This window comes from Malania oleifera, chromosome 12 (genome assembly GCF_029873635.1).
Source record: "Malania oleifera isolate guangnan ecotype guangnan chromosome 12, ASM2987363v1, whole genome shotgun sequence".
NCBI lineage: Eukaryota > Viridiplantae > Streptophyta > Magnoliopsida > Santalales > Ximeniaceae > Malania > Malania oleifera.
In genome coordinates, this window is record NC_080428.1 from 49431017 (window position 1) to 49445265 (window position 14249).

The 14249-nt window shown below is 32.7% G+C and overlaps 1 long non-coding RNA gene across 1 annotated transcript; it reads right to left on the minus strand.

The window, feature by feature from the left end:
- Positions 1-6452: 6452 nt before the first annotated feature.
- Positions 6453-11980, minus strand: LOC131144213 (uncharacterized). Its single transcript, XR_009133765.1, has 3 exons — positions 11852-11980; positions 9182-9349; positions 6453-6887 (listed from the first exon to the last, which is right to left on the minus strand). It is a non-coding gene; the product is annotated as an uncharacterized LOC131144213 (long non-coding RNA).
- Between the last annotated feature and the right edge of the window lie 2269 nt (positions 11981-14249).

Genomic DNA, 14249 nt, shown 5'->3' on the forward strand with positions numbered 1-14249 from the left:
AGAAAAATATATAAAATATTTTTGAGTTGGAAAACTCATTTTCACAAATTCTTCATTCCCAAATAAATTCAAAACCTTCCGTAATATTATTTTTCATACTTAGAAAATCCTATAAAGATTTCAAAAACTCGGGAGTGTATTTTGTACCCTATTTTCTCAATTTTTCAATCCTGATGATTTTAATGGGAGGCATTGAGCTCTTCGGAGTATGGTATGCTGTGGTTCTGAGGGAATACTTATATAGTATTTCATTTTGTGCATTTCTTTACACTTTTTTTTTTTATAGGGAGCAATTTTTTAAGGCTTATTAAATTTATTTTGGGATAATTTTCGATTAATTAGGTACCGTTCATAAGAACGGGCGCGTAGCGGGTGCTAATACCTTCCCCTCACGTAACTGAACTCCCAAGCCCGACTCTGGTATTGCAAACCAATTCTACCGTTGGTTTGGTAGTAATCAAGTGTTCTAACCACACTCCAAAAGGTTAGTGGCGACTCCATATACTTTGTTTCCATGAAAATAACATTTTCAAAATCCACTATACTTCACTTCATTATCATCTTTTGAGTCGTCCCAGGTTCATGTCCAGGAACGTCGCGACAACCTGGCAACTCCGCTGGGGACACTTGAGAGTCGAGTTAGTGATTAATCGTCGATTATCCCAATTTCAAATATAATGAACCTTTTGAACACCCCCTATCCCTTTTTTTACAAATTGATAAATTTGATGGTGCATAGGTGAGTAATTGTGCATGTAAATAACCGTAAGTGTCTGACTTACCTTTTGTGTTTGAATAAGTAGGTGATTGGTTCTAAATGCTTGTGAATATTTGCCATGTTGAGCATATGATTGGTTGGTAAGCATGTGATTAGTTGTATATACTTTCTAACATGTGATGTGTTGTGAAGCATGTATTCGATTGTGAATAATGTGTTTGAATGAATGGATGCATGTGGGGTAGAGGGCTCTGGTCAAAATTAAAATCACACACTCTCATGGCTCTATACTCGTGCTTTCCCTTTTATGATTAGATAGGCATGTAATAGTGTTTGTCCTCATGTGGCAGGGCTTATGGGGACTTCTGAACCACTTCGCTCAGTGCGAGTTTTGTCCGAACCTCTGTGAGGGAGGATAGAGTTTCAATTTGGGAACCTGTTGTCAATAAGGATTAGAGCCTAACCACACATTATTTATCCAAAATCCTTTGCCTAGGGTTTCAGATCGCTCGAGGGAGATTTTAGAGAGAGTAGAGAGGATTACTAAGAGAGAGGAGGGAGTTACAGATTTGAGCTAGGTTCTCAGATTACTCAAAGAGGGGAAAAGAGGAAGAAGGAGGATCAGAGATAGGCTAGACGGAGATCTGAAACCCTAGGGATTCAAATCGTTTGAGGGGAGAGAGAGAGAGACAGAGAGAGAGAGAGAGGGGAATTGAGAAAATGGGCAAAATGGTAAACTTTTACCTTTTATATGTTTGGCTTCAGGACCACGGGAAGGCAACACATGGCACACCCACCTCCACACACGCAAGGCGTTGCGCGGCTTCTCTATAGCCATTCAATTTGTGTTTTTTGGCAATGGACACGATTGTGCTACGTTAGCGATCCATGTCGCACTGATCCACCCCCCCTCTATGGCCTACACATGACATCCACACGTTATCTTGACATCACTCGCTGTGGGCTTTAATGAGAAAATATGTATATGTATTTGCAGGCCACATCTCCTCACCCGGAAATGACACGTGGCCCAGACCCTTTAACTTGGACTGATCCCCATACGACCGGTTGACCCACTAAACTGGTTTTGAATTGATTCCTATTATTTTCCTATTGTTTTATTTATTTAAAAATTCAGGGAAAATATGAAAAATCATTAAAAAAATAAAAAAAAAATTTAGAAAAATCAGAGAAAATTTTGAAAAATATTTTTATTGTTTTTGCACACTTTTTCATCTAGAAAAATATAAAATGGTTCTTAAAATCTCCCAGAAAAATTTTGAAAATATTATTTAATATATAGAAAAATTCTATAAATGTTTGAAATGAATCTGGGAGTTATTTTCATAAAATATTTTCTCGATTTTCATCCCTATGATTTCAAAAAGGGAGCATGAGCTTTTTAAGCCTTGCATACCTTAGTTTTGAGGGAAAATTTACATTAAATATATCATGTGAATAATTGTGTGGCCAATTTGTTGCATGTACATTAGTGTTTTGTAATTTTTCAAAAGGGAGTAAAATAAAAGGCTATTAAATTTAATTTGGGATAATCTTCAATTAATTAGGTATCATTCATAGAACGGGTGTGTAGGGGGTGCTAGTACCTTCCCCTCACATAACCGAACTCCCGATCCCAATCATGGTAATGTAGACCGATTCTACTCCTAATTGGGTGATAATCACGTGTTTTAATCATATTCCAAAACGTTAGTGGCGACTCCAACCATCAATTTTTTTTTTCAAAAATATAAAAAACTATTTTTCACTCGCCCGTCCCAGGGCACCCTCTCTCCCGGGATGTTGTGACACACCAAATCACTCATAATCTGATTGAAAGTGTTGATATGCTGGTTCAAATTTAAACTCTCCACCGTCTTTAGCCAATACAACTTTTGCTTAAGAAAGAGTTTGTTTGATAAAGACTTCGACATATACTGACTTTCAAATTTACGCCAAAATGCTACCGCATAATCCTTATCCATAACGTGATACAACACGTCATCAGCCAAACACATATGCATGGTTGATACTACCTTTGCCTCTAATTGATTCCATGTTGCTTCATCCATGCCTTCTAGTTGAATTCCGTATAAGGCTTTCACCATGCCTTGCTGCAACAAAAGATCTTTCACCCTTCTCTGCCAAAAATCGAAATTTCCGATTCCATCAAACTTGACAATGTCAAATTTCGCAGATGAAGATCTAGAGACCATTACAACAATGCTCTGATACCAATTTTTTGTGTAAAACCCCCAAATATGCACAACAGAATATATATTTGTATAAGGATCAAACAAACAATGCAACACTTAAATGGTGAATACAGAACAATTCCACAACCACAACAAGTAAATGAAAGCAATAACAATAACAATGACACTAGGAATAACGTGGTTCAGCAATGCCTACATCCACAAGAGCAAACGACAAGGATTCACTATCTTGTTGTGTAAATTACAAGAGCAATACAAGAACCCTCTCAATTCTCTCAACAAATATCAACCAACACTCTAAATATATGCAATAAGACATATAAATAGAGTTCCCGGAGGTTTCCCTTCCAAACCACAACCATTTTAACGTTCCCCATTCAAAATTTGAAATTTGCGCTGGGTGTTCCAAGCTAAACCGTCGACGGTTTCAAACTGAATAGAAACACTACCCCAAACCGTCAATGGTTACAAGGCTACCGTCGACGGTTTGCCTGGCTGCCCTGTTACACCCCGATTTCCTTCATGCTTTCCCTGTAGAATGTGAGCCACATTCACAACATGCACCTAATGCCATTATGTACCGAGTATTTACAGCAACCTTAAGGGGGATGCTAGAGCATGTTAGTAAACATTGAAGCTCAACTTAGTTGGGTTTTTATCTAAAATAGAGCAGCAGCTTGTGGGGTATTTTGTCAGCAACCAAAAAATGACGAAGTCTTCAATCCATCTTTTGAGTTTGTTCAAAAAAAAGTAAGAGATGCAAAAAGAGTTCATGCATTGTGTTATCAATGCAACTCTAGAGATTAGAAACTTGGACCATGGAGTAATAGTAGTCGTCTTGACAATGGCTTTACAACATTGTGCCTTCTTGAATTCCATATAGGGAAGAAAACCCCTATCGATACAGAAGAGCTAATGATGCAAGGCTAGAAATATATTAACCTGAAGCAGGTTATCACCGCAAAAATAAATCGATCATATTTGAGAAGAAAACATACTAGAGACCATGATGAAATCATAGAGGGAGGAGCAAGGAAACATACCTCTAGTAAAGACTTCCTTTCTAAGTATGGAAAATAAGAGAAAGGGAGAGGAACTATTTATAGGAGAAAAAGTGGTGGCATGGACCACGAGACTTCATGAGATGCGAATCATGCTCAGGAAATCTACCAAAAAAATGGGCATTGCTTAACAAAAATTTGGGTTATTTGATGAGCACCAATCATGAGACCCAAAAATGTTCATATGATGAATCACTCATAAGGCAAAAAAAAAATGGTCACTACTTGGCAAAAATTTGGCCCATATGATGGGCATCACTCATGAGTCAAAAAATGTCCATCTGATAAGCACCGCTTATGAGGTAACAATAAACAGACACTACCCAATGAAAAAATTTGACTCATTTAATGAGCACCACTCTTAAGACCCAAAAATGTTCATCTGATGAACAATGCTTATGAGACAACAAGAAATTATCATTGCTTAGTAAAAATTTAGCCTATCTGATGAGCACCGCTCATGAGACCCAAAAACGTCCATCCTATGAGCACCGCTCATTTGGCAACAATAAACATGCACTACTTGACAAAAAATTAACTCATCTAATGAGCATTGTTGATGAGGCAATAATAGATTGACACTACTCAGTAAAAATTAACCCATCTGATAAAAATTGTTCATAAGACCCAAAAATGTCCATTTGATGAGCGCCACTTATGAGACAACAAGAAACAGACATTGCTCGGCAAATGTTTGACCCATCTAATAAGCATCACTTATGAGGCCCAAAGATGTCAATTTAATGACTTGATCCGCATCTCATAATTATAAAAGGACTTATAGTAAAATGAAATATACTCTCGAGCTAAAAAGGTAACTTTAAGACTTGAGAATAGGGGGACAATTAATATAACCTAAAAGAGACTCTGACATTAAACTTGACATTAACTTATGTAAAACCCAAAAAAATGAAAGAGACATCAAGAGATTAGTTGAAAAGAGGTAATATTCGTTAATTAAAGTAGAAGGTTAGCACACCAATCTTTACTCCCTAGTAACATATCCGAAAGGTAATCCTTGCAATCCATTAGTAAGGAAATCACTAGCAAGGTCTCCTGAATGCCTATAAAAAGGAACCCTTAAGAAAGGTAAGACATCTTATCTCATCCTTACTCACTCTTTTACTATTGCAATAATATAGTCCTTCCAAATTCCTTGACTTAGGCATCAGAGTAATTCCCTAGAGTACACTTCGAGTCTTGCAAGCCAATTTTCTTTTATTCTTGGCAAGTGATCAAAGTCGTGATTGATCTAAAATCTCGCAGACAAAATTTGGCTGTAATAGTATATTTTTTTAATTTATAGAATTAATTATTTAATTCCTAAATTTTTATTATTTTATTATTATTATAGTTCAATTAATTTTTCTATATTTTAAGATGTTATTTCTTTTGTTTTTTTGCTTATTCGTGCCCCAAAATAATTTCTTATATTTTTTTTCTTTATGGGCTTTTTTGTCACACTTAATCCATAAAATTTATTAATAACAATATTTCTTAAGCTTATAGGGGTAATTTTGTGTTAAAAAATTATTAATCATTCATGTGTCATATGCATTATAATAATCTATTATATTTACCTATTTTATTTAATAGAACAAGTTTTTTTACAACAATAAAAATAGTTTAATGAGTATAAGTGTCACTTCTAAAAGTTCAAGAGAGTAGTAGATGGTATAGTTTAGGAGGTGCAAATTATTTTTCCGTTTTAATTTGAAAAATTATTTTCATTATAAATATTAAATTACTAAATTTAGACAAATGCTTTAATTGAATATTTTTTTTCAAGTAATAGAAGTAATTTAAGTTTTCTAAAATTAAAAGAGTCAATCTCTAAACAATTCATTAAGAAAGTAATAAAATTATTACATTTATTTTCAAATATATTCCTCAACTAGTACAATCCTCAATTCTCATTTATTTAGTTCGATTTTTCTAGTGAGCTAAATAAATTTAACTTCAATAAATACTTAGAAATTTCATAATAATACTAATAAATCAATTATAGGGAGCCACCTTCCCTTTATAACAATGGATTTTGATAAAATCAAATAAGTGGTGCATGGTTTTGTATTTTGGGTCATACTATTCCATTTAGCTGTATAGAAAAATTAGAATTTTGCTAAAATTTTTAATTTTTAATTCAAAATTACCAAAAGGAAGCATTAGAATTTTGGACGTTAAAAAAAATCTCTTGTTCCACTTTATATTATAGTAGAGCTCAGTAAAATATATGATATATTTGAAAATTTAATTTTTTAACTACCGTGTAATATGCCTATTTATGACTTTATTAGAAAAATATTATTGTAAAAATTACAACTCTAAATGCAAAAATAAATTGTGATGTGAATAGTGTATTCTCAAGAAAGGGGATGAATTGGATATTTAAAAAATCTAGGTTACCATTTGTTTAATTTCGAAACCACAATCAATATATCGCAACTTAGGGTCTTTCTATGCAAACTCAAATCCCCAAATAATTAAAACATGTATGTAAAACAATTAATCACGATAAATAATCAAACATACATGTGGGGAAATTAAATAGCTACCGTAGGGAAAGAAAGAGACACATTATTTGTTATCGAGGTTCGGTCAATTCTGCTTACATCCTCGCCTCAAGTCCCAGCTCAAGGATTCCACTAAGTGCTCGCTTAATCAAGCAGAGTGACGCCATTTATAATACTCCCTACAAGACAGAGTTTCCTCGGCTCACTTACGGGCGAAGCCAAACCAGTTCTCCTTACGAGACGGAGTCTCCTTAACTCAATTCACCAAATTAGGCCAAACTGGTTTTCCTTACGAGGCGGAGTCTCCTCAGCTCACCTAACCAGGTTAGAGCCAAATCGGTACACCTTACAGGACGGTATATTCCTCTTCAAGCCACGCCTGAAATACAAAGATATAAAATTTTGTGTACAAACAAGATGCTTCTGCAATAAGTTCTAAAATGCACTCTCAAATGATATGATTTATGCTTAGTAGAGTAGATATATTTTTTTTCTCAAAAATGATTTTCCCAATAAAGATGAGAGAGTGTGAAAATAAGTTTCTCAAGATTAAGAAACCTTTCAAGCAAAGATATTATAGATGAATATATGCTCAAGGTTCTCTTGACTTACCTTAACGCTTTCTCCAAAATAATTTTTCCAAAGATTTAGTTCAAGAAAAGTTGGGGTTTTTGTTCAAAAAGATTTTTCTAAATAAACACAAATGAACCTTTAGATCTTACAATAGATGTGCACAAAGATCCACAAGTTATATGAAGTTTTTCTAAAAATATTTATCAAAAAAAATATGTGGGAGAAACTATATGCTTATTCTCAAAAATGATTTTTAAAATAAAGTAGGAGTGAGAGTAAATGCTTTAGAATGATGAAATAAATGCCCTAAGAAAAGTTCATTTCAACAATCCCTCAAGAGCAATTAATTTGCAAATAAGGGAGTGAAAGAGAAATCAAATGCTCTCTTACAAAAAGATTTTTCCAAAGAAATGAAAGTAAGAGTATAATAAAGCACAAACAATTTTGAAAGGATTTTCAATTTAAGCATTATTTAAAAAATGAGTTATAAGGGGCTATTTATAGACAACTCCCAAGATATAACCGTTAGGGACATGGAGGGTATTTTTAAAATTATTTAATAAAAAATTAAGGGTGTTTTAGCGCTAAAATTTTGAGCAACTTGAGAGGGTCGGTCGACTGAGGAATGCGTTGGTCGACTGGCCTAGAGTAAAATTCAAATTTTCATGGGGTTTGGTCGACTAAGCAAGGGACCGGTCGACTGACCTAAGATGATCTCCCAACCCTTCAATACTCGGTCAGCTATCTTGATGACTGGTCGACTGTGCTCTAATGGTCAGTTGACTGAGGCAAAAAAATGCCTAAGATGGTCAGTTGACTGAGTTTTGTAATTCTTTGATTTTTAGTTCAGGGCATGGTTGGTCGACTGGGGGTTATATAACGTGAACTGATCGGTCGATCAAGATCAATCAACACTTCAGTTTTTACCCTAATTTTGACCCTAAAGTTATTTCAAAAACCCTTGTATGATTTTAAAATTTATGAAAAATATTTTTTATTAAAGTTTAGGTGCCCTAAAGTCTATCTATGGTCTATGTTCAAGCTTAGCATCATATAATACGGAGCATGCATTATTACAGATAGATCTTAATGAAATTACAAATAAAATCTATTATGTCTTCATCTTCTTCTTTTTTTGCTCTTCTAATTTTTTATGGAATACGCCAAGAGTATGAACTTTAAATCCTTCATTTTCAGTCCCCTTATATGTGTGTTGAAATATAAACTTGTTCACATACTAAATACACACATAAGATACTTATGTTTTGTCAGTATCAAAACAAGGATAAGACTAAAAAAGTCAACAAATTGTTTACCTCTTATTGTAGCTCAAAATCTAATTACTCACTTTGGTTTTTAATCTCTAAATATATTATTAAAAATATATATTATGAAAAGGAAGGTGCTATTGGTATTCCGAAAAAAAGATCTTTGACACTCCACATTTACTATTTCATACATAAAATTCTAAGAGCAAATCAAAATTTTTTTTGTGCACTTAAATAAATAAAAATATATACACTTATTATAATGCTCGTGAAATTTAAGATACGTACTTATTGTACTCCTTAAAAAAATAAACTTATTTACTGAATGAGTGGATGTAATATTATTTAGCAATGTATGATATTTTAAAGGTATATAAATTTTTATTTTTATTTTTTAAAAAAGTTAAGTCTAGGATTCTATCATAGTATGTACCATTCCTCTTTCTCATGAAAAATATTATATTATTTCATATTTTTATTATATAAAAATCCAAAGAAAATTTTAGTATATATTATTCTTTTTTTTTTATGTGATAGACCTATGTATATTTTTTAAAAAATTAAAATTTTAAGTTAATGCTTTTAAATGATCTCATTTTATCTTCATATAAAATTCTCAATTGAGTATAAATTTATTTTCTTAGATTTAAATTTTTACAGCATTTAACATTTAAAATTTTGACATCTTATAAAATCTCAGTTATCAAACATATCTCACAAAGTAAATGTATGGCAGCGTCCATGGGCATGGCACGGTGGAAAGACATCAACAAGTAAGAAGGAGCATCTGGGGTTCAATTTCAGATAAATACACTTACGGAGCTAGCGGTACCTGTAGATTGTGAGAGTTGGATTGGCCGAATGTCCAACTGATACACAAAAGTCATGTCCGCAATCCGGACTTTACCCTGATCAGCGAGACTTAGGGGTAGAGGACGCTGATCCGTAGGTTTGGTGCCGCACCAGGGGGGTCTGAAAGGCTCGCTGGTGGCTGGAGTTCCTATGTAATATAAAAAAAAAAAAAAAAAAAGTAAATGTATCGCTATTAAGATTTGGTAAAGCCAAATCAAAGATTACCTAAAATTGAGTCTTATTAAAGAAAATATTATCGAAGTACTATCCAACATGGAAAACAAAACAGCGAAGTAAGAAATCAATAAAATTAAATTCAATCTCAAATTGAATAACGAGTGCATTTATTTCTAATTTTGAGAAGAAGGAAAAAAGCAATATATTAATTATCATTATGTTTAAAATAAAAATATGATTTTTTACATAATTAAAAAATAAACGTGAGCCCTAGAAAATAAACATTTTCCAACATCTTATAATTTTGGTAATAAAACTGTAGATTTGAGTGTTATATCCATATTATTGCTTACAAATTTAAACATAGAACATGCTCCAAGTAATAAACATAATTATTTTACCATTGGGATCATAAATTTTATTATGGAGTTAGAATGAAGTAAAATCAGGCAAAAATTAATATTAAATTATATTAAATTTCTTTATGCTCTTCAAAATTCAAATTCAAACTCAACTATGCTTTTCCAGAGGTAACATTAATTTAATAAGCAAATTGCCACAATCTCAAAAGCATAATCAAGGAAATCGTCTGCTTACTGTATACAATTGCTGAATTTTTTGTTTTGATTTCCTTTTCAGCCAAATGTTTGGTGCCGACTTGAAATGAGTTTGCCCCTTTTTTCTCCCCAAACTTCTCTTTTTAAAAATAAAAATTAAGTATAATGCATTTGATAAATAGCTTTTTTAACTTTTAAAAATTAATTTTTTACCTTTTTAGAAAAAATATTTAACTTTTAAAAGTTAATTTTTAACATTTGATAAATAGTTTTGGGAGCATAGATTTCACACCTTAAATTTGGATTTGGGTGGATTTGAATTAATTTCAATACAATTTTATATTATATTTCATTGAAATCTAATACAACTCCAAATCCAAAATCTCTCCAAACATAAGAAAAAAGTTATGAATTTGAAACTGATAAGAGCAAAAAATTAGTTTTTTTTCTTCACAAATTATTCTATTTTATTATTGTTCTTAGATTATTTTTCCAAATATTACAAATTACTAATACATTAATTAAAATTTTTAAAAAATATATCTCTATTTTTGTCATTCAAAATGATTTTATTGCGTTTGGGAGTATGAATTTTCGACCTTAAATTTAGATTTTGATGGATTTGAACAAATTTAAGTACAATTTTATATTACATCTTATCTAAACTCAAGGTCTCTCGAAACACAGACTAACTGTATGTTTGAGAAAAATCTTAAATTTAGATTTGCATTAGTTAAACCAAATGTAATAAAAAATTATATTAAATTTTATCCAAATTCACCTAAATCTAAATCCAGCCCACGAAATTTATGATCTCAAGCATAACGTGAGGTATCTTATAATTTTTTACCAAACACAAAATTTTTTTTCTAACAACTAATTTTTTACAAGAAAGCCAAGTAATTTTTATAATAATTTTAATCACTTCTTTTTCATTAGTTTTTTTTTTTATTTTTAAATTCTCTTTAAAAAACTAGGGGAGGAGTGGAGGAGGAGGAACTAAGCTTTGATGTTTGTGTAGTTAATTATTACTTTGGGATTTGGATTATAAAAAATATCAAATAATTAAAATGCCCCATACATGAAAATGACTTAATTTCATCCCTGTTTGGCAATTGAGATAGAAAGGAAGGGAAAAAAGCAGCCCACGGGAGAAATAAAAAATAATATATATATATATATATATATATATATATATTTAAAGAGAAAAAACTAATCTCCTTGGCTCAAAAAAAGTTAGTGAAAAAACAAACAGAAAAGGCATCAGAGGGGAAATTCATGGAGAAAAACTTTTGTTTTTGTATGTTTCTATGACAGCAATGATTTCATGGAAACGTAGTTCACAATTTTCCAATTCTCAATGGGAAAATTGGGCATACATAGAAAAGTTGCATTATTTAGAATAGGTCAAGTCAGTCTACTTTAAGATGTAAAGGACTAGTATCCATATAAAATTGGAAAAACTTTTAGACAATTCACATTATAGAGGAAGAAGCGACTAAGTTTTTAGTAAAATGGAAGAGACTTGAAGATGAGTAAATTAGTTGTATGTCAACAAAAGATATGGAACCATTTGTGAACAAAGTTAAAAATAATTTAAGTTTACAAGGAAACTAGAAGCATAAGTGAGGAAAATATCACGAACTAAGTAACTTGTTCAGAGCATTGAACTTGTTTATAACTGTTTGTCTTGCGTTCATGTGATAGGTAATCACCGTGCAAATACTAATACAAATTTTATTTTATGGGTAGGATTGTGTCTTAGTAAAATTGTGAGTGTGACTCCTCGGTCATTTTGATATTTACTAATGATAAGGTTAGAATAACATAGAAAGTCCTTTAAGGAATGGTACGCATTCATCAATTATTGTAAAATTCACTAGCCATTGTAATCAGAATTGAAAACCGAGTCTTACCTTAATTTTATGCCGAAACCCGAAAATCTCCGAAACGAGATTCCGATCTGTAGAAATTGTAGAGAATCCTTCCACGATCCTCGTGGTAACTTCAGATTTCCGATTCTATCAACAATCAGCGAAGAAATCTAGAGAGAGAGTAGGGAGAGTTTTAGAGAGAGAGAGAGAGAGAGAGAGAGAGAGAGAGAGAGAGAGAGATAATTGAAGTTATTTAGTGAGGAAGTAATAAAATTTTCTATTTATAGGCTTTTGACCTTGGGCAATTTCGTTGACAAAATGGTATTCTCGTCGACGAATCTTTCGCTGACTTCGTCGACGAATTGATGGCCTCGTCGACGAATCTGGGATCTCCTGTTTTCCCGAAACTCCGTCGGCTTTTCCTCGTCGATGTCTGGAAGTTTCCATCACGATAAGAAAGAAGACTTTCGTTGGACGAAATATGCCAATTAACCAATTTGTTGCCCCTCCTCTATTTATTTAAACTCTTTATCACGGTTCGGGTTTCCTTTTAAGTTGGCCTCGTCGTGAAGGCCTAGATTCCAAATTTTCAAAATCTCTCGGTAATCCAACATCGTCGACGACCCTTTGAACCTCGCCGCTAGTCCACATGAAGGACATCGTCTAACGGAGAAGTGCCTCTCCGATGAACACTGCTGTTTTGTTAATTTGACCGTTTTTTAAATTCCTTCCCCTTTTCCCTTATTTGTTTAAAATTCCACATCTCGGTTCCGGTCCTTACACTAACCCCTGACCAACCTCTAACATCCAAACCTAACCTACCTATCCTGGTTAATGCCCTGTCAACCAGCCCTCCAACCCTAATTTGGCTAAACACTTCCCATTAGAAGGTGGGCGAGAAAAACCAAAACCAACAAAAGCAAAAAAAAAAACGGAAAAAGAAAAAAGGTAAATAGAGAGAAGTGAGAAAGGGAGAATAGGGATTTTGAGGACAGGTCATAGAGCTTATTAAGGCTCTTTGCCATCAAGCTTCCATTATGACCTTTGCAAAATAAGAACAAAATTTGAAAGAAAAAGAAAGAATAGGTATATATTGTGAGAGGATGAAATATTTGAGAAAGAAAGAGAATAATATGAAACAATTAATAGATAAAATAGAGTTGTGGAAATTGGAGAAAGCATAAGTTGAGAAGAAAAGGTGTAGAGGATTTTACCTTGGAGGCCATAGAGGTGGTGGTGGTTTTGTAGTAGTCAATCTCTCAGCTCCACAGACCATAAAAAAAACACAGTTTACTGATATTTGTGAAACTTGACTTAAGAGACAAAAATCTATTTGTTTTTTCTAGTCCAATTATTTCTATTTTATTTTGGTTCTTAGAATCTATTATTTTCCAAATATATACCAATTTTGCCCTGATACAAACAGAAATAACTGCTTCCAATTTTTAAAAATACTATACTCTTATTTTTGGTCATTTCAAACATGTTCTTTATTCGCGTTTGGTGTGAGTAATGAAGTTTCGACCTTGAACAATTCAGTCATTTCTTTGCATGGTATTTCGTGAACAACAAACTCCTAAAGTACCATTTAATCTACGTTGACAGCCTCCTTTACTTACAAACTCACGGTCTCAGTTCCTACAATCTGAGCGATTACTACATGGTTGTTTCTGAGATATACATCATCAGTTGCTTCTGAAATTTTGACATTTTGCTGTAGTTTAGAAAAGCCAAACATGTAATAAAACATTTTATATTAAATTCTTTTTACCCAATAATTCACACCAAATCTAAATCCACGCGTCCCATGTGAAATTTAATGATCTCGAAACGCATAACTGCAGTATTCTTCATAATGTAGTTTGTTTAGCCAAATCACACAAATTTTTTTTTCTACACAGCAACTCAATTTCCTTACAAGAAAGCCTAGTAATTTTCTATAATAAATCTTTAATTCTACTCTTGGTCGTTTTTCATTGCGTTTTGGTTTTTTTTTTATTTTAAATTCTTTCTCTTTAAAAACTAGAGTGCGTGGAGCTAGAGTGGTAGGGAGGAGGAAACTGAGCTTTTTTGATGGAATTGGGTGTATTGATTTAGTACTTTGTCCGGGATTTTTGTGTACTTATCAAAAAATCATCAAATTAATTAAACTGCCCCATTATCTATTGAAAATGGGACGTTAATTCGCAGTTCTCCTGGTTGGGGCCACATTGAGAGCATAGATATTGGGAAGTGAGGAAAAAAGCAGCCCACGTGGTACGAAAATAACAAAATAAATTAATACCTTAGTAATATATATTTTAATTACCTATATCTATTAAGAGAAAAAACACTCAATCTTCCTTGGCTCGGAAACAGTTAGGTGGAAAACAAACAGAACAGCAGGCATCAGAAGGGAAATTTATTTCATGGGAAAAATCTTTTGTTTTTGTATTTTGTC